Source organism: Wyeomyia smithii, chromosome 2 (assembly GCF_029784165.1).
Source record: "Wyeomyia smithii strain HCP4-BCI-WySm-NY-G18 chromosome 2, ASM2978416v1, whole genome shotgun sequence".
Taxonomy (NCBI): Eukaryota; Metazoa; Arthropoda; class Insecta; order Diptera; family Culicidae; genus Wyeomyia; species Wyeomyia smithii.
The window spans coordinates 197,647,866-197,664,815 of record NC_073695.1 but is presented as its reverse complement, the minus strand read 5'-3'; positions in this window follow the sequence as shown (position 1 = coordinate 197,664,815).

The following is a 16,950-nucleotide window of genomic DNA, read 5'->3' as shown; positions in this document are numbered from 1 at the left end:
GAACCGATTTTCATAAAATTAATTGCAATTGAAAGGTCTAGTTGCGCCATAGGTTGCTATTTAATTTCATTGTAATCGGATTTTTAGTTTAGAGGTTATGTATCAAAATGTAAAAACCACGAAACAACAATATCTCAGAAACCACACAACCGATTTTAAAAAAATTGGTTTCAAATGATTGGGCTGTTTCCAGAACCCTTAACTTTTGAATTTCGTAATGATTGAACATATGGTTCAAAAGTTATGTAAAGAAAAGTTATCCTGAGGTTGTTTAAACTCACTCATTTTTCTCAGAGATGGCTGAGCCGATTTTCACAAAATTAGTGTCAAATCAAAGGTCTAGTTGCCCCATAGGTTGTTATTGAATTTCATTGCAATCGGATTGTAACTTTGTCCGTTGTTCATGAAAATGTGAAATCACATAATGAAAGTAAACATATTGACTTCCTCCTAACGATCACTGGCTAAATAAAAGGTAGAAAAGTGATCCAAATGGCCGAATGTCATATACTACTCGACACAGTTAGACGAATCGAGCATTTTCTGCATATAAGCATGTATAGGTGTATATGTTTGTGTGTGGGTGTGTACGTGTGTATGTGCACCTTTTTTCGCAATCACTATTCTCAGAGATGGTCTGACCGAACAGATTTCAATGAAATTAATTGCAAATGAAAGGTCTAGTTGCCCTATAAGACCCTATTGAATTTTATTGTAATCTGATTTCTAGTTTAGAGGTTATGTATCAAAGTGTAAAAATCACGAAACATCAATATCTCAGAAACCACACATCTGATTTGATTTAAATTAGTTTCAAATGAACGGGATACCTTAGAAACCCTTAACTTTTGAATTTTATGAAGATTGAACATGTGGTTCAGAAGTTATGGAGAGAAACGTGTTCTGGAGACTATTTAATCTCACTCATGTTTCTCAGAGATGGCTGGCCCGATTTTTATAAAATTAGTGTCATATGAAAGGTCTTGTTGCCCCATAAGACCCTGATGATTTTTTTCACAAACGGATTATTACTTTGCCTGTTATGTTTAAAAATGTGAAATCCAGCTATGAAAAGAAACATATTCCAAGACAACTTACTTGGACTCACTCATATTTCTCAGAGATGGTTGACCCGATTTCCACAGAATTAGTATCAAATAAAAGGTCTACCTACCTCATAACACCCTATTGAATTTTGCAGTAATCGAACTGTAACTTCGTCTGTAATGTATCGAAATGTGAAAATCACGAAACTTCATTATCTTAGAAACTACACAACCGATTTGAACACTATTGACGTGACTACTTAATCTCACTCATGTTTCTCAGAGATGGCTGAACCGATTTTCATAAAATCAATGTCAAATGGAAGGTCTAGTTGCCCCATAAGACCCTATTGATTTGTTTTGCAATCAGACTATTACTTTGCATATTATGTTTAAAAATGTGAAATCCAGCTATGAAAAGGAACATATTCCGAAGACTACTTGAACTCACTCACTTTTCTCAGAGATGGCTGACCAGATTTCCACAAAATTAGTGTCAAATGAAAGGTCTAGCTGCCTCATGACACCCTATTGAATTTTGCTGTAATCGAACTGTAACTTCGTCTGTAATGTACCGGAATGTGAAAATCACGAAACTTCATTATCTCAGAAACTACACAACGGATTTGATCAATATTAATCTCAGATAAGCGGGCTAGTTTAAGGTTAACGGATGAATTATGATTGAACATGTGGTTTCAAAGTTAGGCTGCCCTATTTTCATTTGATTATAATCGAACTTAAGCAACCGTTATGTATTAAATTGTTAATAAAACAACGAAAGTCTATTATCTCAAAGATTACATGACAAATTTGAGCATAACTACGAACGAGTCGAACGAGTCATCTCTCGAATTACAGATAACAAGCTTTATTACAATTTGATGTGGCTCAAAAGTTATGGAAAGAAAAAAAATTAAAATATTTAAAACTGCACCTGCTTTGATCGATATATGTGGCCTCAACATATTTTAAATGTGGTATAGTACTATTTGAACGTTCCAAATTCATTGATTCCTTGCGATGTGTTAAAAATCTGAAAATGCACGACGAATCGGTCATATGATATGATCAAAGTCGAATAACAAATCGTTTGAAATGATTGGTTTTATCGAAATGACAACATCCTCGACTTTTGGCTTCTGTACATCGCCTTAATTCTGTATATATACTAGAATCACATGTTCCTGGGAAACAGCCGAAAATTATCGAATAACACCCAATACCGGAAGTCGCCGTCTTAGAATTCAAAATGGTATCTGTGGTCGATTTCAGCTCCTGTGTATCATGCTAGATCCGGATGTTATATTGGGTGAAAATCGACCATTTTTGGCTGATTTCCAGAAACCGGAAGTTGCCATCCTACAATCTAAAATGTTGCCTAAGGTCGATTATGGAACATATTTGTTACCTCTTAAAACATCCACGTGCTAAATTTGGTTCTATTTACTCGGTTAGTTCTCGAGATGTGCAGAAATTTGTGTTTCATTTGTATGGAACCCCTCCCTTCCAGAAAAGGGAGTGGCGTCCAACTATTATGGACATATTTGAAACCCCTTAAAACATCCACATGCCAATTTCGGTTTAAATTGCTTGGTTTGTTCTTAAGTTGTGCAGAAATTTATGTTTCATTTGTATGGGACCCCTCCCTTCCAGAAGAGGGAGGGGTCTCAAACTATCATAGGAATCTTTATTGGCACCAAAAATCCCTAAACAAATTTTCACGTCGATCGACTCGGTAATTTTCGAGCCTATTTGGATTAGACAGACAGGCAGACAGACCGGACTGCATTTTTATATGTATAGATTACAACATCAATATTCAAGAACCTAAAGAGTGAATATATATTCTATTTTTACAAATAAAAGTTTGAATGAGAAAGGCTGGGTCTGACCGCTAGGTGGATTAATTTAGGTTTTTTAAAATATCATTGAACATATTCAGATAGCTCAGTAAGATTGAGAAATAGCTACCTAGTGTCATCAGCAAAGTTTTTTGTTATGTTATTTTGGGAAACTTTGCCAAAGACGGCGATAAAAAATATTGATTTTTAGAGAAAATATTCATTTTATCTCACTTATAGGGGGATTCACCACGGATCTGTTAATGTCTAAAGAAGGGTCTTTTTTTTACTCTAAAACTTTCTCGAAGACAGTATTGCTCTAAAATGTAACGTTTACGAGAAAATAACTTTTAGCACCTCTTATCATTTCTGGACCACAGTGCGCATCCCCCCCTTTCCATACGACACTGAATCGTATAATCAACCCTTGAAAATTGTCAAACCCTTATTATGCAAACAGTTATACAGTCATACCTCGATATAAGGCAACTTTATTTTTATTTTCGTTACGTTGCATCGAGTTAGGTATAACTGTACTGGCAGAATTTTAAACGTAGATAACCGGGAATGCACTATTTCGGCTATATAATTCCTGCTTCCGCTTAAACCTATCATTTCACTAGTGGATAGCCACTTGGGTTTGTATTGTTGCATTCGGGAATAATCGCGAATTCTTTGAATGATAGACGCTAAAGTTACGATACACTTTCGCATATCAATGTTGATAACTTTCATCCAACACTAGTGAAATAATGTGCCTTTGAACTTTGGAAATAATGTGCCTTTGGAGAGATTAAGAATGGCAACGGGGGTCGATTTACGGCCTATGAATATTATCGGAATTATTCGGCAATACTCATATAAGCTGCATACCTTTGGCCATTTTCCAGGAACCGGACGACAACATCTTGAATTTCAAATCGACCTCAGATGCCGTTCGAATCTTTTCAGTGTCATCACATTATTTCCAGAGAGCTCTTATATTAGTGTAATCTTATAGCGTTCTTTGCAAGCTTGCGGTCGTGGCTTTGCGCACAACCCGTCTGTTATTCTTAGTAATTCTCTTTCTCCACTTCTTATCAAACGTCGACAATTTTTTGTTAATTTTTTACGGCAATTTTCAGCAAAGTTTCGTAAGGTAATTATAACAAATATTACCCTGTGATAGAATCTTGAGAACAGTTTTTGACTTTTTCAAATCGGGAACAAAGAAAAAAATGATTCATAGTTTGTCATCATTATCACTATTTGTTCCTCAGTCGTGAAGTTCATTGAATTCATAAATCGTAGGTTTAGATTGAACATAACGGGTTGAATTAAGGTTGAATGTTTGATGGTTATGCGATGAAGAAACTTTATTCCTCGAGATTTGATATCAGCAGGAGAGTTAAATTTATCAAGAGCTGAAATTAAAACTCGATAAATAATCGATCATAACCAAAATAAATAATAAGTCCTTTGAAATTTCAATGAAACACAGATACAGAGAATAGTAATAAAACAGGGAAATAGATTAATAGATTTGAGTTATCACTGAATCGCAATTCTCAACAAATGATGTAAGATATGAACAAACAAACAAACAAGAAAAACAGTGTACACATTACAGAAAAAACTTCTTTTCATGACCCAAAAATAATCTCAGTAATAAAATTCAAATGAAAAACGACGAAATCCATTTTCAAGTTCACCCTATCTGACGCAGCTCGAAACTCTCGTTTTCCCCTTCCATTTTAAATTCAATTACGTTTTTGTCATTTCTTCCCAGAACCGGCTGCCTTCGAATGCGTTCGTCCTAATATAAAAGCCAACCGACTGGCAGTTGTTGCAAATGAACTATTTTAAACATGGGCGTACATCTCGAGCGACGACAGTTCTGTAGCGACACTGCAACAGCTCAAATAGTGCCTAAATTTATGATGGTGTACACAATTTACGCCACGTCTGCGTAAATGTCCGGCCGGCTACGGGTGAACCGTATTGCTGGTCCCTCCATTGCAGTCACAGCTAGCGAACATCACTCTAGCCCCTAACCAACCGCAGTATGTTAGAAATCTCCGAAAATTTGATTACGCGATGCCAAGATTAACTGGAGATTGGATTTATTGCTCGCGCTGACGACGACAACGGAGAGAAGGGACGCCACTGGCTGTTACTGATATTGCTGCTGGTGACATTTAGTTAGTGGTCCCGCATTCTTTAATTTAAAGTTTTAAAGCGTCGTCTGGACTGGATTGATAGTTGCTCGGCGGGGACGTGTAAGGTCCGATTGAGCTGTACTTATGTGTTGCTTTGCTGTTTGGCAGGAATTTAGTTTTTTCATTGTCCGCTGGTCAACAGCCTCCGAATAGATTGAACAGTTGAAAGAAACATTGTTCAGATATTTGGGACTGAGTTTTATGCTCAGTGAGTCTATAATTAAACCCATCGTTCATGAATCTCGAAAATACTATTTGGATGATTGAATTCGAGCATGTTTCTTTAGAACTGAATTTCATTTTGAAAATAACTTTACCCTTGTATGTTTCCGTTAAACCTGCAAAAGAGCGCAATCAACTTGAACGATGCACGGGTCGATTAATAAGGTAATTGAATTAAACTTAGTTAGAACTTTTCAAGTCTACGAATCCTTGAAATTTGTGGTAAGTTGCTTCGGTTCTTTCGTTGTTGTAAAATATAGTCAAAGTTCCAGTCGAGTGTTTTGACCTGTATTTTGTATATTGACTCAAGTATACTACCACACCGCACCGTTTCGAGTATACTCATCCCACCTCACCCACATTCAACGAAATTGTCAACAAAATGAGGGCTACAGTCAACAAAAAGGAATTGAGTAGTGATCCCTTGTCCCTTTCTTAAATGATCCAGAAGCAATTATCAAACTTCTAAGAAGAGAGGACGACTAGCACACAGTCATTCGCAGGGTAGCAGACAATTAACTCTGAAATGAGAACGTGTACTTTACCGATCCTAAACTTTAACTTTATAAGCCGTCGACTCCATCTTAATTTCACGAGTGTGCAGAAAATTTTGCTATTTGATTATATCACTTCGAAAATTTGTGGTAGTACTTTTCTATACGTCCTGAACGCAAAACTTACTCGCATATCGCCACAGAGCTTTAACGACTATTAAAAGAGCCATTCCACAAAAAACGGGCAACCGTTTTGATCGAGCATTTTTGGTTTGGCGGAAACTTTGCATAGACGTTTCCATGGGCAAATGATGCCATTTTGAGCTATGTGTTTTTTTTAATCACGACTCATTTTTGAGAAGCTATGTAGAACTCTCTTTCAAAAAGGTATTGATGATTACAAATGTTTTTAGAGCCAAAACGTTTTGTTTGATCGGTGCGACGCCTTCGACAAAGTCGTAAATATAATATTATATTTCCAAAATAAATATACACTCTAGAAAAAAACTTCTTTTTTTTAGAAAAGAAGTTGAAAAAAATTAATTAATCGTTTAAAAAGCTCCTTGAAATTCGTTTGTTGTTAGAAGGTAATACGCATTCGAGACTGGCATTCGTTAACTAACATTTCCTTGACGAATTTTTGTACCCCCAAATTTCGAGCTGCAGGCACAAAAGTTAACATAGCACAAGAACAAAGAAAGCATGTTGTTTACATTTCAGACGACATGCTGATATTCAGAAAGAAGTGATTATGGATACAATCAACTATCTCCGAAATTACTCTGTGCTTCAATATTTGATTGCGATGTCTGTATAATAAGGAGATCTGGTTACCAAGTGAGATGATATGTTGAAAAATATACTGAAGAATGTAATCACAAAGTTCTTAGAACAGAAATAGCAGAGAGCTGTTTTTAATAACATAAATAGTCATCAGTTAGAGTTTCTTGACAATCGCCACATTCGTTATAAAATATATCTTGCAAAATAGCTTCTCGTTTTTCCAAGGTAACTAATTCCACTTGATAGATAACATCCATATTAAATGGTCTTTATTCAGCAGCGATGTTTGCTATGGCGCTACGGCATCGCATCTCGTTGCATTATGTGTGTTTTAATAATTGAAGCAATGCATCCGTGGAGTTTACTTTCGTGGCCCCAATAACGATTCGAAGAAACACAGAATGTTGCAGAACCCTCAACAAACAGTTTTCTCTCCCTCTGCTTTTCCGGAAATTGAAGGAGGCAGCCGTCGCCGGTCGACAGCGGGCTGGAAAATCAAGGACAACGGCACAAACGGAGGGAAAATAACCGAATCGACAGAACGGAACTGACACGCGTAACAATTACCCTCAAGTAGCAGAACAGCAGCAGGCCATTTTTGTTGGCATAGGATCAGGTTGGTCTGGTTTCCATTGCTACGGAAATCGATTCCCAGCTTCACCGGTCGGCTGACTCGTACCGGGTTGGAAAGTTCCGTGAACCCCTCTCCTTGCTGTGTACATCCGTGTAAATAAATCACAGTGGGAAAACGGAAATTGGTTTGACCGTACCGTTTTTCCGACGCAAACGGAGGCAGTAAGCTGTCACGAAAACTTACCGTGGTTGTGTTTCATGCGGTAAAATTTATTACATTTTGTTAGAGATGAAATATGTAATATTAAAAAAACAACTCAACAAAAGTCAGTAAAATTAGGATTAGATTCCACACAACATTATACCGTAATGCATCAAATTTCGAACACTTGAGCTATGTTGTAACTTCTTGCACTAAAAAATCAACAAAAAATGAACTTTCTCATCGATCTCAAAGGTTTAGCATGTTGGTTATTTTATTTTTGTTACAATTTTGTTACAATTAAAAGCTATTTATAAAAAATTTAAACACATTTTGTATACGAAAACAAGGAGGATTTAGAAATTGGGATGATTCAAATTCCGAACACTTCAACGTAATCGCTAAGACATAGATAGGCAAACCGTCTGAATACTGTCTGTCACTTTTTCCAAAGCCTGCTGATTCCCTGGAAGTGGCCCTACAGTAAAAAACCATACATACCTGGGTGAAGGTCATTCCAAGGAATGAAATGGTGTATAATAATCATGCTTTTTAATAAACTAGCTCTAATAATTCGATTTTTATTGTGAAGTATTCGAAGTTTGAGACTGTTCGAAGTGTGAATCAAAACGGTGCACAGTCATTATTTTGATACTAAAAAATGAAAATAGTCTAATGATTTACGATCCCCAAATTTACCGCATACCGATTTTTATTTGATTCGCCATCGGTTTCACTTCGTGCGCTAAACCCGAAAACAACAAGCCTATGATTTATGTGCTTGGCTACCGATGTCAAAACCGTCAAGCATAAGCTGTCAACATTCACAACAACGAAAATATCTGCGACTTGTGTTTATATCCAGTCCGGCCGTATGAATGGGGCAAACAAGAATTAGGCAAATCTATGCTAATAAGTTTGCCTTGGTTGCAAGCGATCAAGCACCGGCCAAGCGAAGTTTGATCGATAAACGATCAAACGCCGGTACCCGCATCGATTAAGCCGCGTCGACGACGTTTTTCGAGCTACCATCGAGGGTTCCACCTCAACCGGAGGCGGAGCTAAGCGCTACTGCACACCGACGCGGATGTATGCTTTCCCTTTGTGCTACAAAGCATATCACGTTTCATTTCGATTATTTGGTTTTATATTTGTGTGGCGTGCTTCCAGCGGATCTATGCTATTCTCGCCTCTCCATCTCTTTCGTACACCTCACTTCCTCAGTTCCATCGCCGGCTGCCGGATCGGTTCCGGACATGATAGTTTTCCCTCTTTTCGTTGGTGAGTTGGTTGCGTTTAGCCTCGTGCACTTCCTTTCCTCGCTTCCCATACCATCAGTTAGACGTATGAACGATGATTAGTTTTTCCCAGCTTTCGTTTGGATGTTCGCAAGAAAGGGGGAAATGACAATATAAAACTATGATGGAAACACGCGGGTATGGGAATCAATCTTCGGAAGTCGAGTACGGCATGGAGCGGTGCGACTTTTTTCTGAGCTGGAATGAGAAGGATATAATTTTAATTTCTGAAATGAGATAGCAAAATGTTCAAAAATAATAACTAAATGGAAAGACTAAGCTCGTATAATAAATTTCATGAGATAAAAATATGGAATAGATCTGACCCAAAGGACTATCCTATCGCTGGACTACCGTTCCTCGTTAAACCATTGTTCAATTTAATGTTAACGTTTCCATGGATTAAGAAATTCACTTTTTTAAACTTACGAACATTCAGTTCCAGATGCATAAATTCATTGTATTTTCGCTTGTCTGGTAATAACACAATATTTATCACAGGTGGTCAAAATGGTTCAGAAATGGCATCAAGTAATCGTAGTTCTGCCAGTGCGATCAATCAGCGGAAGACTCCGTATGAGGTTTGGGAAGGACAGAAGCCAAATGTTCGGAGCTTGAAGGCTTTTGGAGCAGACGAGTTCGTTTACATTCCTAATGAAAGAAGGAAGAAGAGATTTTCGTGGGTTAATGTTAGATCCACTTAATATTTGGTCGCAGCTTCCTATTTACTGCGACGCCTCTAGTGACGGTTGCGAGAAACCAATGACAGCGCAGCGATGAGGAAGGTTTGTTTACATAGTGGTGAAAGTTTCATCTAGTTCGAGTGAGTGGATTAAAAGTTTGCGACGAAGGAACGTGAAAGACATTTGAAAAATTTGCACACTCACGTTAAAAATCCGACGTGGTCAGGTGCAAAAATTGCGAAGTGTCTCAAGTTCGTCAAATCAACCGTAAACAGCGTGTTGCAACGATTCAATGAAACTCTAACGCTGGATTGTGCTGATCACAGCAACCGCAGTAGTGCAACGACTAACAAGCAGGTACGGTTGAAAGTCTGCAGAGCAGTTCGAACGAATCCTGGAATCACCCTGCGCACTGTTTGACGAATCTGTCGGCGTGCAGACCTGCGATCGTTCTACGCCAGTAAGCACCCCACGGAACCCTCAAACAGAAACGCCGCGGATGCTGTATGAGAAAGTCTTGGTCAAATTCGACGGATGAATTTTAATGGACATATGTAAAAATGGATTTCTTCCTAGGACAAAAATTACATATGCCCAAGCGCAAGGGTGATGTCGACAAGCGAGGGATTTGCAGCTCTGGTAAAAAACAAGGTTTTCATCACCGGATCAACCATGAACAGACAGGTGTACAAGGAACAGTGCCTCCAGAGCCGGCAAGTCATGGATTCGTACAAGGAGAATAGAATTGATATTATTGAAAAACCTATCAACCAATCACATTGCCCAGATTTTCGTCCAAATGAAAAATACTGGGCGAAAATCATGAGAAAGTTGAAGAAAAGTTGCAGAACGGTAAAAAACCACTGATTTACATAGATTGTGGAAGAAAGCGGCGGATCGAGTTGACAGTTCCACTGTGCAAAAAATGATGGACGGTATAAAACGAACGTGCGTGAATTCATTCGAAACTTAAACGAATAGTTTTTTTCTGTATTTTTCCACTGAAGGTCAACAAATTTGCTGCCAACTGATATTTCAAAATTTTTCTTACGTGTATTTCTGACGAAGATGTGTCCCATTTTGTGCGACCAAATATTAAATGGATTTAGCTTTACTCCCACCGTGGCAATCGAATATGATACCCCAAGCGCAAGAAGATCGTTGTAGCTCGAGACGTAGTCTACGTAGATCCATGCCTCTACGGGAGAGGATCCGGAAGCAGCAAATTATCCTTGTGCTGTAGGTGGATGACTTACTTGTAGTGGATCGTCAACTGATCGCGATTTAAGTAGTGCAGCAGTGCCTGGCGAGTGAATTTGAAATGATGGACATTGGAAAGATGCGAACATTTCTCGGTTTGAAATCTTCTGGGACGTGAAGGAATCGAATCAGCCATAGAGGATCCCTCTAAAATTTACTATCGTTTTAACATGCTCGATTGCAACCCAGCAGCAACGCTTGAAGAAGAGAGAGAAAGACGACTATACTATGACACGATACCGAGAATTGACCGGTTGTCTTGCATACGCGACACTAACGTCAAGACCGGAGTCTGCTACCTGAGTCAATTCAAAGCTGTTTTACGGAACTCCACTGACGGTATATTAGACGCCGGACTAAGATCTGGTATTCTCAGTGAAGGTTGGGCAAACGATTTGGTGGACAGACGCTCGCTCACGCACGCTCAAGATGGTCGAGTGTTCCATATTTTGTACCTTTAATTTCCACGAATTTCGAGTAATTTTTTTCTATTTAACCTTCCGTATCACTGCCCAAGTTTCCCTTTATTCCGGAGCCGCTTGGTGTTCCGCGGGGTTCGGTTATGTCGTGCATGAAAGTGCGGTAGAAAGCTTCCAGCGTAAGCATACCGCAACTAGGTACTTACTTGCTTACTTCAGCAGCCTAAAGCCGTGGTGGCTCGTGCCGTATCAAGGTTCTTCCTCCTCGGTCCTAGGCTACGCGTCACCAATTTCCTAGACGTCTCGATACTCGCAGATCCGCCTCAACCTGGTCAAGCCATCTAGCACGTTGGGCCCCTCAATTCCTGGTGCCGGTGGGGTCCTTGAAGAGAACCGATTTTACCGCGCAGTCATCCGGTATCCTCACGACAAGCCCGGCCCATCGTAGCCTCCCGACTTTCGTTAGGTGTGCAATGGGAATCTCTCCAAGTAGTGTCTGTAGCTCGTGGTTCATACGCCTACGCCACTCTCCGCTTTCGGTTTGTACTCCACCAAATATTGTCCACAACACTTTCCGTTCAAATACGGACAGTGCGCGTATGTCCTCTGTGAGCAGCGTCACGGTTTCGAGTCCATAGAGAACTATAGGTCTAATTAGGGTTTTGTACATCGTCAGTTTCGTGCGGCGACGTATGCTCCTGAATCGAAGCGTCCTGCGAAGGGCAAAGTAGGCTCGATTTCCAGCTTGAATACGTCTTTGGACCTCCTTACTTATGTTATTGTCGGCGTTAACCAGAGATCCAAAGTATATGAACTCCTCTATCACTTCGAGTTCGTCGCCGTCCATGACCACCTTCCGTGGGAGGCGAATATTAGATTCTTTCGAGCCTCTTCCTTTCATATACTTGGTTTTCGACGCAATTATTTCTAGTCCAACTCTTCTAGCTTCCACTTTTAGTCTGGCGTAGATTGCCTCCGCTGTTGCTGAGTTTCTTGTAATAATGTCCAGGTCGTCTGCGAAGCCTATGAGTTGACTACCTTTGCTGAAAATCGTGCCTCTCGTTTCGATGCCCGCTCGTCAGATTACACCCTCAAGGGCAATGTTGAACAATGTGCAGGATAATCCATCTCTTTGTCTCAACCCTCTGCGCGCTTCGAAGAGATTCTAGAGTGTCCCCGACACGCACACGTAACACATCACTCGGTCTAAGGTAGCTTTGATAAGCCGTGTAAGTTTATCCGGAAAATCGTAGTCGTGCATTATTTGCCGTAGCTGAACTCGATCGACTGAATCATACGCTGCCTTGAAGTCCACGAAAACATGATGTGTGGGCACGTTGTACTCACAGCATTTCTGAAGGATCTGCCGGAGAGTGAAAATTTGATCCATAGTAGCGCGTGCTTGTGTAAAGCCCGCTTGATACTGCCCTACAAATTCTTTCGCTAATGGAGATAGACGGCGGATTAGGATTTGGGAGAGAACTTTGTAGCATTGATCAGCGTTATGCCGCGGTAGTTGCTGCATTGTAGCCGAACGCCTTTGTTTTTATAGATGGGGCATACAACTCCTTCCATCCATTTCTCCGGTAGTCTCTCTTCCTCCCAAATCCTAGAGATTACCCAGTGGAGTGCCGTTGCTAGTGCCTCTTTTCCGTGTTAATATAGCTCTGCCGGGAGCCTGTCCGTCCTTGCCGGCGGCTTTGTTGTTCTGAAGTGACCCAATTTCCCGTTCGAGCTCCAGGATATCAGGAACTGGGACACTACTGTCGTATGTAGGCACTCCAAGGATAAGTTCCTTTCCACCCTTCTTCCTTTGCTCCGCTATTGAGGTGCTCATCGAAGAACTGCTGCCACCTATCAACCACCTCGCGCTCGCTTGTGATCAGGTTTCCCATCACATCCCGACACATATCTGGACTCGGTGTGTAGCCTTTACGGGATTGGTTCACTTTTTCAAAAAACTTGCGTGTATCGTTAGCCCGAAACAGTTGCTCCAGCTCTTCATGAGCTCTGTCCTCCTGCTGGCGCTTCTTCCTCCGCAGAATCGTGGTCAACTCATTTCGTGCTTGTCGGTATTTGGCCGCATTCTCTCTTGTGACGATGCTTAGATAATTTTTCTAAGCTCTTTTCTTCCTCTTCATCGCTTGCTGGCATTACCCGTCAAACCAGTCATTTTGTCGGCTCGACGTTACCACACCTAGTGCCGCGGATGTAGCCGAACGCCTTTGTTTTTATAGATGGGGCATACAACTCCTTCCATCCATTTCTCCGGTAAGGTCTAAGGTCCTGCGATCCTTAGAGTAATGGCAGGAAGCAAGATCGGGCCAAAAGATTGGAGGATTGTTATGCTGCTTAACCAGGGGTAACAACCTTTTCTGCAAACACTCTTTCACGTAAATTTTACCATTCATTGTGTCATTCGTAATGAATTGACGAGATATTTTCCCACATTCACAAATGGTCTGCCAAACCATTACCTTCTCGCCGAATTTTTCGGTGTAAATGGCTTTCACTGGTCCAGGGACATCCTTTCCCTTCGGTAATGTATAAAATTGCGGTCCTGGCAGAGGCTTATAGTCCAGTTTTATGTAGGTTTCGTCATCCATGATAACACACCCCATTTTTTGGTCAGAAGTTTGTCATAAAGCTTCCGAGCTCTCGGTTTCACAGATTCAGCTTGTTTTGGATTTCGTTTTGGCTACTTCTGCTTCCGACAGGTCTGCAGACCCATTCTTCCCTTGGCACGCATAACGTTACTCTCCGAGGTTCCAAGCTTTCTCGCCACATCTCGTACTGATACTGAAGGATGCCGCTTGTAGTATTCCTTAACCTTTTTGTCCATTGTGGGATCAACAGGCCCGAGTTTTCTACCACGTCTTGGGGCATCAGTAAATGTGCACTCTTCACAATACTTCCGCAATGCGGTTTGAACTGCTCCGACACTTATACCTTCTTCTCTGGCTAATTATCTTATAAAAAGACCACTCATGGTGCCCCATTTGTGCACTATTCGCTTTCTTTGCTCGGGAGAAAGGCCACGCATTTTCAAAATTTCGCACTAAATGTTAGAAAAAATGACAGCATCTGTTTCTTTTGGATGTAAACAACAGGACGCAGCCAACGTTTGGTTGAATACTGCGCGTTATTTGAAATGACGGTTGATCGTAAGTGTATTTATAATTTTCGGAACGGTCTATATCGTAGAGTTACTTCATTTGCACTTAACTCGCTCTGATAGTACTGTGCCCTATGTCCACAAATATTCCGTTCCTCCTTTCCGGTAAAGTTCATGGAGCGCATTGATGTTGAAATGGCGGAGTTCTTGCTTATTCAGTAGGATTCCCGGGTGGGATGTTCAGCCATCTACAGTTTCATATTTCGTCGCCTAGGTCGTTGCTTATTTTTTTGGTTCGTATTTATCCCTTGAGTGTTCGTAATGTTTGATTTGTTTTCCAAGCAACCTCACTAGTTTTACAACAAGGCAGCCATCTTGAATATAGCAAGTCTGACACCGCATTTCTCAGTTCATCCGTTCGCTCCTGATCAGTCACTGTTTGAGCCGCTCCTGCAATCGGAAAGAGTTACTCAGACAAGCTGCCATTTATGAAGAACTGCTCCATCTTTTCTGTCAACATACGACCAAGTTTCCACCGATTTACCGAACTTCCCTTGATTGCTCCCAGTCTCTGTCAGTACCACGTGAAGGTAGAGATAGTAGTTGCTGAACAATATGCTCTGGAGCACACTAGGGTCTATTTTATGCCAACTAGTATGGAATGTGTTGCTGGAACGCACAGCCTCGTTTACCAACCCAACACTGCGGTCTAAGTAAAGTTTTATAATCAAGTTTGACATAAGTCTCATAATTCTTTTTTATATAGGCGTCATTTTTGAAAAATATTTCATTGTACAATTCTCCAAGCTCTTGGTTTAACGGATCTGCTTATTTCAGACAGATTAACATATAAAGTCGCAGTGAGTAGTCCACACAAGAAAAAACGATTAGGGCAAACTGCTGTTTGAACATAATATTGCCACAAGATTCAATGCCAGTCAGAGAACCGTTAGAAGGAATTCCGATCTTTCGGGCCAGCAAACAAGCGCAAAGGACACTGTAACAGAATCTAGCAGATTAACCGTTATGTACTCGGCAATTTTAACACACGTAAGTACTCGGCAGGGTACCCGGGTACCCACCAAAATGAAATGCTTCTTACTACTTTAATTCTTGACCGATTTTCAATATTGACCCGTCAAAAGATTGGAAAATTTGTCTATTTTTAGTATACAGGACCTAAAGAGCCATTGGTCCCCATATGGTTCCTGCAAATCCGGATCTCCGGGGCCAGGTTCAAGATCCGAGGTAAATTTTAACAATTGGCAATAAAACCAAATAATATTGGTATCGGAATCCATGAAATCACTCCAGAAGTTGACTTTTATAAATTCTGAGTCCATTTGCCGAGTTATCTTTGAAATGACCACTCTGGAGCAGATTCCTGTGGGGCCCTATATGGCCACCAACATGATTGGATAGAAACCCTAGCAATATGCATATCAAAATTCTTGAAATCACTCCAGGAATCGATTTACATCTATTTAGAGTCCAACTGATGAGTTGTCCTCGAAATAGTCGTACCGGAGCAGATTCCCGTGGGGCCCTAAATGGCCCCAACATGATTGGATAGAAACCCTAGCAATATGTATCTTTTTTGAGTTAATCTGTCAATTTGTCTTCAAAAGGCTACTTCAAAAACTTATTCGGAGCTTTTTCAGTTCAGCATGTAAATCGATTCCTGGAGTGATTTCAAGAATTGCTGCTAGGGTTTCTATACACTCATGTTGGTGGCCATATAGGGCCCCGCGGGAATCTGCTCCGGTACGACCATTTCGAGGACAACTCACCAGTCGGACTCGAAATGGATGTAGATCGATTCCTGGAGTGATTTCAAGAATTTTGATACCAATGTTGTTCGGTTTTATTGACAATTGTACTAATTTGTCTCACCGGAACATGCTCCCGTAGATCCGGATTTACAGGAACCAGCTGTGATACAGGTTCATGTCGATCCCAGATTCTGAAAGAAGACAGATTTTCAAATCTTTTGATAGGCCAAGATCGAGAATCGGTCAAGAAATGAAAAAGCAAGAAGCATTTCATTTTGTGGGTACCCGGGTTAACCCTGCCGAGCGATTACGTGGTAAAAAATTTCGAAGCCCCCCCCTTCGACCCCCCTTGTTTCTACAAACAGACTAATGATGGAAAATGGTTTATTTCCACTAGTTAGGAGCATTCCATAAGTTTCAGCTGTCTAAGTTGACGTTATCCTTGTTTTTTGAAGCAATAAAGTCTGAAAAGGTACCCAGGTACCCTGCCGAGTACATAACGGTTAATATACATGCAGGGAATTATGGACGACGGAATGTACTTTAAGATGGATTATGGGCAGCTCCCCGAACAAAAATTCTATGGAAATAATGGTCGAAGTGATGTGCCTAGCAAATCCGGATAAAAACGCGAGTTTTTGTGACAAACAATACTTTGGATTCTAAGGGGTGCCAGCAAGTTTGTCTGAAGCTAATAGACCTGTAAAGTTTAGGCCTGTAATATACTACAGCGGTATCAAGACAGCTTAGTGAATGTCTTGGAAAAGAATATCAATGTACCCAACGGCTCGCAATTCCGACTAATTGAAAAATATTAGGCAATTGTCAAACAGAAGCTGAAGGAAAGTCGAAAGAAGACTCGGGATGCTACAGTGCTGAAAAGCTGGAACAAAATAACCGCTTAAGTTAGTCAACCTATTGTCCAAAGTACGATGAGTGGTTTAATACAAAATTGAAACCATTCTTTAGACAGTTTTTCTTTAAGGTGCAATAAATAACCTTCATTTTGAGTACTAAACATTTTCATTTCATTATTGTAAT